The following is a 10,811-nucleotide window of genomic DNA, read 5'->3' as shown; positions in this document are numbered from 1 at the left end:
AAATTGAAATACTTCCCACAGATGTAAAATTCATTCCAAGTTTCTTTTCGATTTGGATTTAATAATGATATCAACAAAGTAAACAGAAACCGAAAAAACATTTAATAAATATATAAACTGTATATATAAAAATAGAGAGTAGAAGGGAAAATAAACATAAATCCATAGACTGGATTGAACTCCAACCTTAGTTTCCAAGACCAATGCTCTGTTAACTATACAAGTACTTCCCTTATTTGGGATATTTTTATGCATAATAGATTCTAATGAAGTTCAGTGCAAGAAATCTTTGCTATAAAAAGCAAGAAATTTAGCGCAATTGTGAAGGTAATCCGAAAAAATATTTTTTCTCGGTTAATTACATAATTGATCCAGATACGCGCAAGCAGCCCTCTTCATCCTTTCAATCCTTCTAGGGATTAAAAGGATCAAAGGACTGAAGCAGATTGGAATCGTTCTCCCTCTTCTTTGAGCTTTAAGAAATATAGAGATAAGCATCAATGCTTACTTCATCATTAGTTAAGCATCATTACTTCTAATATTCTTCTAGGCAGAGTCATTTTTTCATTACTGTGTAAAAATATTTATTTTTATCTATTTTCTATTTGTATCTCATTTTCAATGAATATTTTTACCACGTCATTAATGAGATACATAAAGAAACAGATTCAAAAAAATGTAAACAAAGTGTTGGCTTCAGGTCTTTCGTGAAAGTTCATAGAATACTCTCTCTGGATTTCGTGAAAACACAAAGGTGTGGCTGCTGTCAGTTGTAATTGGGGTTCCCTGGGGCGTTCAGGTGACCTGAACGCCCTGCTTTCTACTGTGTGGAAGAAACATAGAAATCTTCTCTTATTATTATGAAGACTGAATTACTTTCTGCCAGAAAATTGTTTCCTATTCTCGAGGTTTATTTGTTTGCGAAATAATGGAGTTTAACAGATTTAAAATTTTCTGGCTACTAAAATGACACTGGTTTTGACTTGATTTACAATTAGGTTTCTGGACAAAGATATCTACAGAGTGAGCGCCCGCCAAAAATGATTGATTAAATTATAATTAAAGGAAAACTTGAAAAGAGCCTACCCAAAGAGTTTACAAAAACAGTGTTACCACTATTCTGTAGATGCACTCCTGTTGTTGATGCTTTGTTAGTCATGTTAGATGATTATAAAGTTGAATCCAAAAGACCTTTAATGACAGTGAAGAAAAATTCAACTAGCATATTAGGCCACTGAATAGCTCCCATTAATTTCTACACCTCCATAACGTTTTATCAAATCAATTCGGGATGTCAAATGCCTTGCCTTTCTTAAACCAAAAAAGCTTTTCGTTTTGTATAGACCTTTTCCTTCTGTAAATTATATTAACCTTGTTCCTCTTCATAAGTAACATTAGCCTTGTTCCTCTTTTAACTCTCACTCTCTCTCTCTCTGATATATGTTATTTATACGAAGCCTGCATATTTAAACTATGCCAGTTGATCTTTCATTAATGTTGTATTGTTCCTAAGTGATTTATTTATTAAGAATCTCGCTCTTACTCAAATTAGGACCTAAAAAAACACAACCCAAGATTGATGTCCTCCTTCAGTGAGTGTTTAATTATTCCAAGTCATAGAGAAAGCAAGCATGAAACAATACCTGATATACAACGGTGAACCCAAAAATGGACAATGGTCCTTACACGTATTATCGGATTTTAAATAACCATTTGCAGACGGAGTTCCCCGAGGAGGTACTGCTTGGTTTCTTTCTTACTTTTAAGAATGCAATTTTATTTTAATTTTTTTTTATTTTTTTTATTTTTGCACGTAAGGGTTTCCTTGTATTTAGTTAGTATAATCGCCCCTTATCAAGTATAACTTCCTAATTGTAACATTAATTTGCCGTATTATTTTCATGGTAAAATATGTTTTGATACAAGTCTTAGCAACAAAACCCCATGTATCAAAGTTTTTATAGTATTATGTCAGAAGAATTACATTTTAATATTATTCTTAATTAAAATCTAATTAAGATTTATTTATTCAGATTTTATTGTAAACGTGTTACTTAATTAACTGTAAAAGGGCTTTTGCTGTAAACTCTACAATTATTGTTTAAAGGATTCTCTAAGAGAAAAAGATTGAGAATAACTAACCTTAAATGAATGGGGATGTGCACGTAATCCTATCTAATTACATGTTTGCAAGCCTTCATTCAGTATGGGAGCATGATTTGAGTTGTCAGACTGTCAGGATGGCCGAGCGGTCTAAGGCGCCAGACTCAAGGATTATTCCTTCCACAGCAAATGGTTGTGATTTCTGGTCCACATATGTGGGCGTGGGTTCGAATCCCACTCCTGACATAAATATAATTTTATTTTCGATTAGTATACAAAATGTTCAATTTGATTTCGCTAATGTTCATTACTTTGTGTTCCCGTTATTGATATAAATCAGATATTACACTTTCTGATCTTCATCTTCACTCTCGTATTTTTTACTAAGTCCGACTATTTCTTCTGAAGAAACAACTTGTATACAATCCGATTTCCCAGAAAGGTTGATTTGATTTTGATTTTTATGGCGCAAGGGCGACTAAGGCCATGATGCGCCAAGTTCGGGATTTCAGAGTTTATTATATATGAGGGCAGCCAGATGTACATATTGATGGCACTTTACCAATACGAGAGTGCTTAAATACAAATAAATAAACACACACACACAAAAAAAAAAAAAAAAAAAAAAAATATATATATATATATATATATATATATTTTTTTTTTTTTTTTTTTTTTTTTTTGGTTAGCAGTACGTGGTTTGATCGACATATCTCTGGGTAATCTGATCAGCATGCTTCCAAAGAGCCACCCTGTTTTCTTCTGATAACATCCTTTTTGGCAAATGGTACAGTCACTGATGCAACATAAGACAGTTATTTGTATATGAATTTGTATTTTAATAATTTATTAGTGAGGTTTAGCAATGAAATGAAAGAAAGGAGTTAGAATGTGTTCTTCAAGCCCTTCTGTTTCCATCACGGAGCCCCTTTTTGGATAACCGCTAGAAGTTAATGAAGGACAGTATCTATAATCGAGTATGTACATATTTAATATCTCACTTCAAAAATCGCAATACGAAAGAATATGAGGCATCCTGTTTCAAAACTCGTCTTTCTCCACTCCCAGATAGAACTATACATTAGTAGTGGAAAGCGATACAAGGAGGCAAGAATATACATCATAGCAAAAAAATAAAAACATCATCTCTACTTCTCCCACCCTCTGATAATTCGTCTGACTTTCCTTCAATTTATTCATTCAAACTACTCATTCACAGCAATCGATGTTTGTTCGAACAATCAAATACACTCTTGCTTCATGCAAATTTTCTCTCATGTATGCTCCCATCCACCAATTTCACTTCATGTCCTGTTACGTGTGTGTCCTTCGACCAAGAGTTAAGATGCCATCAGTATTTCATTAACCCAATCCACTTATGGTCTTTAACACTTCAATAAAAAAAAAAGGTTTACTTTGATCAACTCATCCACTTCCACCACAAAAGATCGAAGCTTATTCCAACAATCTACTCCTTTACTGGCTGAATATAAACTTCCGCGCACCTATCCTGCAACCACCCTTTGTCAACTTGAATTTTTGTTCCCTCGTTCTGTGAGCAGTATCTACACACTGCTCGGAGAATTTGATATCCGATTCTACTAGCCTTTTTTCTTTCTCAATACCTTGACTGCGGTTCAGTCAAATTGAGAAAATCTTTATAAGAGCTGTTCACATACATTCGTATGTAGCAGAGTGGCGCAGTGGAAGCGTGCTGGGCCCATAACCCAGAGATCCGTGGATCGAAACCACGCTCTGCTAAATCGATTTTGTATTTATTTTTCTCCATTCTTGTCTCCATCTTTCATACAATGTTCTTTTTCATTAAAAATGATGAAATCATGCTGTAACGGACATACATTTAAACAGCAGAAGTAACCTCCTCATTTCTATTCTTGTTTTTGTTTTATAAAACATCAAATGAAGCAATAATATGAGTAATATGAGTTATGTCCAGACATTTAATGCCTTTAATGTTTCAAAAATGCTCTTATAATATTAAAAGCATACTGCATCGCTCGAGAGCCCTGTTGCAGTCAGGATAAAAGAATATCGTACATTAAACAAAAATCGACATTACATCGAAAGCTTTCCTGTTGATCAGTATGTTTTGTCCTCCATTATTTGTGCATGTGTATGCACAATCTTTGTCATTTTACCATTGCTTTTTTCTCTTTGGAGATGAATCACTAATGTTTCAAGCAAAAATTGCAAAATAGAGATGATCCCTGGACTGAACTAAAAAGGCATTCCCACAACTGAAAACTCCAATGATACTAAAAGATTATATATACCAATGGGATGGGGGATTGAAGAGTTTTTAGCGCGTGTACATCGCAAAAGTTTTCATGAAAGACTACTGTATTTTCAATCTGAGCTGTGACTGTTTTCATGCGTTCAGGAAAATTTCGCGTTTTTAATTATATGTCCTCCTTTACAGAGGACTTTAAAGAGTGGAACGTGAATGAAGATGTCTGTTGAGAGAATCAAGCGCAGCGCAGTCAATGAATATCTTTATTTAAGGGTAATGTCACAAAGAAATTTATGAAGACATGCGGAAAACATTAAGGGAATTTTGTTCTTCATACGCCAGTAAAAAACTAGGTTGCTGAATATAAGCGTGAAGAGAGAGAGTGGCTTTTACACTGACAGTGTACGTCTTGTGGCTAAACTTGTACAACGAGATTATGTTTATACCTTCAGTAATTAAAGCAGCCATTGAAAATCAAATGATCTGGGGAGCATTTCAGTGAGAATAAGCGAAAGTAAAAGATTTAAAATATGATTGGATTCATCAAAGCCAGAGGGAAATAGAAGCAGATAACCTGGCTGAGTGGTTGAACCGGCAAAGTGTTATTCCGTTGGATTTTCACCGAGTTCGAGTCCCATCCTCATCGGTTGTTTTTTTTTTTTTTTTTTAAACCTTTAGCATTTTTCTTTAAATCTATCATTGTTCTGAATCTCCTTCTTTCGTGTAATTTACTTCTGTTCTCAGAAAAAAAACTTTGTAATTTTGGGCAAAGATTATGTGATCTCTTTTAATCGTTTTGTACCTGCTTAACCCAGGTGTTAGCAGGTACAAAATTATTAGAATGATAACATCCAGCCTCAGATACACAAAAAGTGCTAACTCGATAGTCCTAACTTGCAGGTGAGTAAGTTATTAATCGCTCGTTGAATTCACCCAATAAGTGAAAATTAATTCTCATTTTCTGTTTTTCATTTTTCCTTTATTTCGATTTGTCTGTTGCAAGAGGTGAATCTATGTAAGTTCATTCTACTGTCAGGAAGAAACATGGAAGTCTTCTCTTATTATTGCGATCACTGAATTACTTTCTGTCCAAAAATTATCTGATGATTTCGAGGTTCGTTTATTTTTGAAATAATGGAGTTGAAAAGATTTTCTAACTGCTGAAATGAAGCTAGTTCTGAGTTGATTTTATAGGTTCATTTGTTTCGAAATAATGGAGTTGAAGAGATTTCTGAATTAAACTAGTTGTGAGTTTTTTCCGATTAAGATTTAGTTTCTGAACAAAGGTATCTACAGAGTGACCACCTACCAAAAATGGTTTATTGAAAGATAATAATTAGCAAAACGAGCCTCTAGTGAGGATTGCACTCACGCCCCCTGGTTTACGAGACCAATGCTCTAACACTGACCTATAGAGGCACTACTGGTAGTAATGTTTTGTTATTCCTTTTAGATGCTGTTAAATTTGAATCCAAGAGACCTTTGATTACTGTGAGGAGAAATTCAACTAGCAGCTCATGGTCACTCACTATCTCCAGTCCCTTTCTGTAACTCCATATATGTTTCACCAATCCAATTCTTGGTGCCAACAGAATTCTCTCCCTCTCTCTCTTAAACCAACAGTTTGTTAGAACTGTTGGTTGCAACCCCCAACTCCATATACTTTAAACTGCTGGACCAAATTCTGTTCATTTAGATATAATGTAAAATAAATTACAAAATTACGATGTTAAATTACAGATTTTAGAAAATTGATCGTGACATCTATTCCAAAAGACTGCATTTCATCATAATTCGAAAAATCACTAAAAAATATCAGATTTATCATCGTTTAAATTGAAAATAATTCGTTCTATTGACTGTTTCTTATGCCCTTTTTAGGAAGTCTTATTCCTGAACTTTCGCTGCAATGGAAATACATTTCTCCAGTCACTGAGCCCTATGGAATGGGGAAAGTTCCGGATTCGAATTCCATCAGTGATGCGTGGAATTTTTAGCCGCTTTTTTCAAAACGTGGCCGAATTAGTCTCAGCAATAATTGCATGTTTTTTTTTTTTGGTGATAGGGTGCTTGAAGAATTTTTAGCCCAATATAGATCGCAAAAGTTTTCATTAAAGACAGTATTTACTATCTGTGCTATGATGTAGACTAGGGGCTAAGTGGGACGTGGTTATGCATTTTAAAAACTTAACAAAAAGTTTTGTATTTTTATAAACAAATCACAAAGATTTCATCACTTATCTCTTGGCTCAATTTTCATGGCACCATTATAACGAAGTTAACACATAATCCAGTACTCCATACTGGTGTATAATAGGTAGAAGGTTCTTAGAATGGTTTGTGTTTCTGCAATTTTATATCTTTTTAATTTTCTGAAGATTATAATTTTTGTGTTCGTTTAAACTGAAGTCTTTTGTGTTAATGATGCAAGTTCTTGTGCTCTTGTTCTGTTTTTCTGTTGACTTTAATATAAATGGAGGTGCTGTAATTATTTCAGCCACTCTTGCTTTGCAATTTCTGCCTCCGATCAGCTTTAGGCAGAGCAGAGCAGTCCTGAATGCTAACGAATACTTTGATATTGTTAACTGTTCATATTTTATCATATTTCCTTTATCATATTGTGCCATAAAAATACTCCACATAAGCTAGTCCCATCCTGTCTCCAAAGTGTACTTAAGAGAAACGAAGAATTGAAAACGCAGACGAGGTGGCCGAGTGGTTAAGGCGATGGACTGCTAATCCATTGGGGTTTCCCCGCGTGGGTTCGAATCCCATCCTCGTCGGTCTTTTAGATATTTTTATTTGCTTTAAAATTCATAATGTGAAAGAGATCGTTGTATAGTTTTTTGTATCTGCTTGCATACAAGTGCGCATGTCTTGTACAGTTTCTTTTCCCTACGCAATTCTACTGGAGGCAGTATTTATCTCGTAAAGGGATCACTGCTTACATTATCATATTTCCGTGTGTCTACACCTTTCAGATAGCCCTGTGTGCCTCCAAGTACCTCCAGAAAATGTATTTTGCGTGTCGCTTATGAACAGGAGTTCCAAGCTCCTTAAAATGTAACCGAAACACCAAATTATGAGAACGATAAATTCTTTCAACCATCACTTGCAGTAGGACAAGCTAGTTCACTTTCATAATCGAAATAAATCGCTGGGTTTTCTTAAGTTGAGGAAGAAATATGGAAGTTTTTTCTTACTATTATGACTGAATTACTTTCTGATAGAAAATTAACTCGTCTTTTATGTTTGGGAAATATTCCAGGATCGTTTGTTTACAAAATAATGGAGTTGAAGAAATTTGAAATATTTTCTTCAGTGAACAGCGACCGAAGAAACATTTATTAAAAACTTTCAAAAAAAAAAAAAATAATAATAATAATTAGAGAGAAGTAGGGAAAATAAACACCATAGCGTAGATCGAACTCACAACCTTGGTTTACAAGACCAGTGCTCAATGAACTATACAAAGACTTCCTTTACTTTTGTTCATATTAGATGCTAGTAAAGTTCAGTGCAAAAACCACTCTAAAAAACAACAAATTGAGCTCAATTCTGAAGTTAATCCAGTAAAATATTTTTTTCTTGGTTAACTACATAATTTATATGGATACGCGCAATCAGTTCTCGTGATCCTTAGAAATATTCAAAGAATTTAGAGGATTGAAGCGATAGAAACGGATTCAAAAAATTGTAAACGAAGTGTTGGCTCAGGTCATTCATGGAATACAGCTCTGTGGGTGTCCAGAAAACAAAGGTTGGCCTGTGGCTGCTGTAACTCAGGTTAACTGAGTTACAACTGGCAACTGGCGTCCACATACAAATCCACAATCTACAGTTTGTACTGTAGATTGTGGATTTGTACGCTGAACTAATTCCTACAAGATCGGGAAAGGCCTCATGCTACGAGGTAGAATGACTAACATGTAGGTTAGTGCAAAAGTATCATTTTAACATAGCCATCTACCAAAGTAGTTAAATTAATTAATTAAATTGGCATTATTTTGGTTATATCTCATATTGTGAATGCCTTCATAACGATTTGCCATAGTATTGTACTACCTTGAATAAATAACACTTTACCAGTGGAGAAGACTACTGTTATTTATTCTCAGCGGATACTAGACGGCATCGTTTTGAAATATGGTATGGGATAAAGTTCTCGGTTATCCTCATACTATCCCTATTAGACTTAGAAAAGAGATAAAGATGTAGGAAGGTGAGAGTAGGAGAGGTAGAGGAAGGAAATGCCGTAGAAGGAAGAAAGGGACAGTATATTCCTCGAATAGGCAACGCTTCCCCAGTAGAGAAGATTGTTGTTACCTATTCCAGGAAACTCAGTGGCCATCAGGCAACGCAGACGGCACCGTTTCCAAGCTTGGCTTCTCTTCGGTGGGTGGGCAGGTACCCTGGTGTTGCAATAGTGACAACCCAGTTATGAAGTGCAACTCCACAATATGAGAGATGCCTGATGGTGTGCAGTGATGTAGACTATAAATATTTAAGGGCAAAGGCCTCATGCTTCGATATAGAGTGACTAACATGTAGGTTAGTGCAAAAGCATCATTTTGACATAGCTATCTACCAAAGTATTTAAATTACTTAATTAAATTGGCATCGGTTTGGTTATCATCGTTGTGAAGGCATTCACAATATGAGATATAACCAAAACGATGCAATTTAATTAATTGATAATAAATGATACTGAAAGATTAAATATACCAGGGGGGTTAGGGGATTTAAGAGTTTTTAGTTCATTATACATCGCAAAGGTTTTCAAAAAAGACAATATTTGTAATCTGTGCTTGACTTCTTGTGCGTTCAGAGAAAATTTCGGGTGTCCTCCTTTCCAGAGGACGTTAAATAGTGGCAGATAAATGAAGATAGTGACTGTTGAGAGAATCAAGCACAGTGCAGTCAGTGAGACCTTCATTTAAGGGTTTCGCCGAAAGAAATTTATGAAGACATGCAGCAAACATTAGGGGAATCTTGCGCTTCATATGCCATGGTCAAAAACTGGGTTGCAGAATATAAGCGTGTAGAGAGAATGGCTCTTACTATGACAGCGTATCCAGTGGCTATACATATACAACGAGCTAATGTTGATTCCTTCAGAAACCAAACCAGTCATCGGATAAACAAAAGATCTAGGGAGCATTTCAGTGAGTATAAGCCAAAGTAAAGGATGTAAAATGTGATCCCGACAGTTGGATGTAATGTCTGATTAATCAGTAGTAACCATCTTAATATATTTGGAGAAGTAGAGCAACAGAAATGCTTTGTACTTGAATTTTTAACCTTATTCCGCCCCATTTCGAAATGTGATTATAAAAATTAGCTAAGTGCCATACAAACCGCTCTGGTGAGTAGCTATGTAATGTGTGCTTCAGGAAAGCCAGAGAGACATGATAGTAGATAAGATGGCCAAGGGATTAAAGCGACAGAGTGTGATTCGTTGGATTTTTGCCAAGTTCGAATCCATCTGATCGGTTTTTTTTTAAACCTATAGCATTTTTCTTTAAATCTATCATTGGTCTGAATCTCCGTATTTCGTGTAATTTACTTCTGTTCTCAGAAAAAAACGTTGTAATTTGGTGCAAAGATTATATGATCTCTTTTATCAGAAAACTGCTTTCTTGTCGTCTGTACCTTCTTAACCCAGGTGTTAGCAGGTACAAAATTATTAGAATGACTTGCAGGAGAGAAAGATATTACTTGCAGGAGAGTAAGTTATTAATCGCTCGTTGAATTCACACAATAAGTGAAAATTAATTCTCACTTTCTGTTTTTCATTTTTCCTAATATATTTTGTATTTGTTTCTATTTCTCTGTTGCAAGAGGTGAATCTATATAAGTTCATTCTACTGTCAGGAAGGAACATAGAAATCTCTTATTATTATGATCACTGAATTACTTTCTGCCAGAAAATTATCTCCTAATTTCGAGGTTCGTTTATTTGTGAAATAATGGAGTTGAAGAGATTGAAAGTAATTTTTGACTGCTGAATTAAATTAGCTGTGAGTTTTTTCGTTTAGGATTCAGTTTCTGAAAAAAGATATGTAGCGAGTGAACACCAACGAAAAATGATTTATTAAAATTAAAAAGGAGCACGTAATGAATATTAAACTCACGACTACTGGTTTACAAGACCAATGCTCTAACTGCTGAGTTATACAGGCACTTCTGTTAGTGATATTTTGTTAGCCCTTTTATATGCTGTTAACGTTGCATCCAAGAGACCTTTGATTACAGTGAGGAGAAATTCGACTAGCAGTTCATGGTCACTCACTAGCTCCAGTACCTTTCTCTAACTCCATATATGTTTTACCAACCCAATTCTTGGTGCCAACAGCCTTGTCTTTGTCTGTCTCTCTCTTAAAGCAACAGTTTATTAGAATTGTAGGTTGCAACCTCCCCAGGTCCGTATACTGTACTTTAAACTTCTCCACTAATT

General features: G+C 35.0%; 2 non-coding genes across 2 annotated transcripts; both read left to right on the top strand.

Annotated features, from left to right (window-relative positions):
- The first annotated feature begins 2,234 nt into the window (after nt 1-2,234).
- Nucleotides 2,235-2,349, top strand: TRNAL-CAA (transfer RNA leucine (anticodon CAA)). Its single transcript has 2 exons — nt 2,235-2,272; nt 2,304-2,349. It is a non-coding gene; the product is annotated as a tRNA-Leu (tRNA).
- A 4,706-nt stretch (nt 2,350-7,055) lies between these two features.
- Nucleotides 7,056-7,137, top strand: TRNAS-GCU (transfer RNA serine (anticodon GCU)). The gene has a single exon. It is a non-coding gene; the product is annotated as a tRNA-Ser (tRNA).
- Nucleotides 7,138-10,811: the final 3,674 nt, after the last annotated feature.

This window comes from Mastigoproctus giganteus, chromosome 3, assembly GCF_048544385.1.
Source record: "Mastigoproctus giganteus isolate SK-2022 chromosome 3, ASM4854438v1, whole genome shotgun sequence".
NCBI classification, from domain to species: domain Eukaryota; kingdom Metazoa; phylum Arthropoda; class Arachnida; order Uropygi; family Thelyphonidae; genus Mastigoproctus; species Mastigoproctus giganteus.
This window is presented reverse-complemented; position numbering and strand designations above follow the sequence as displayed.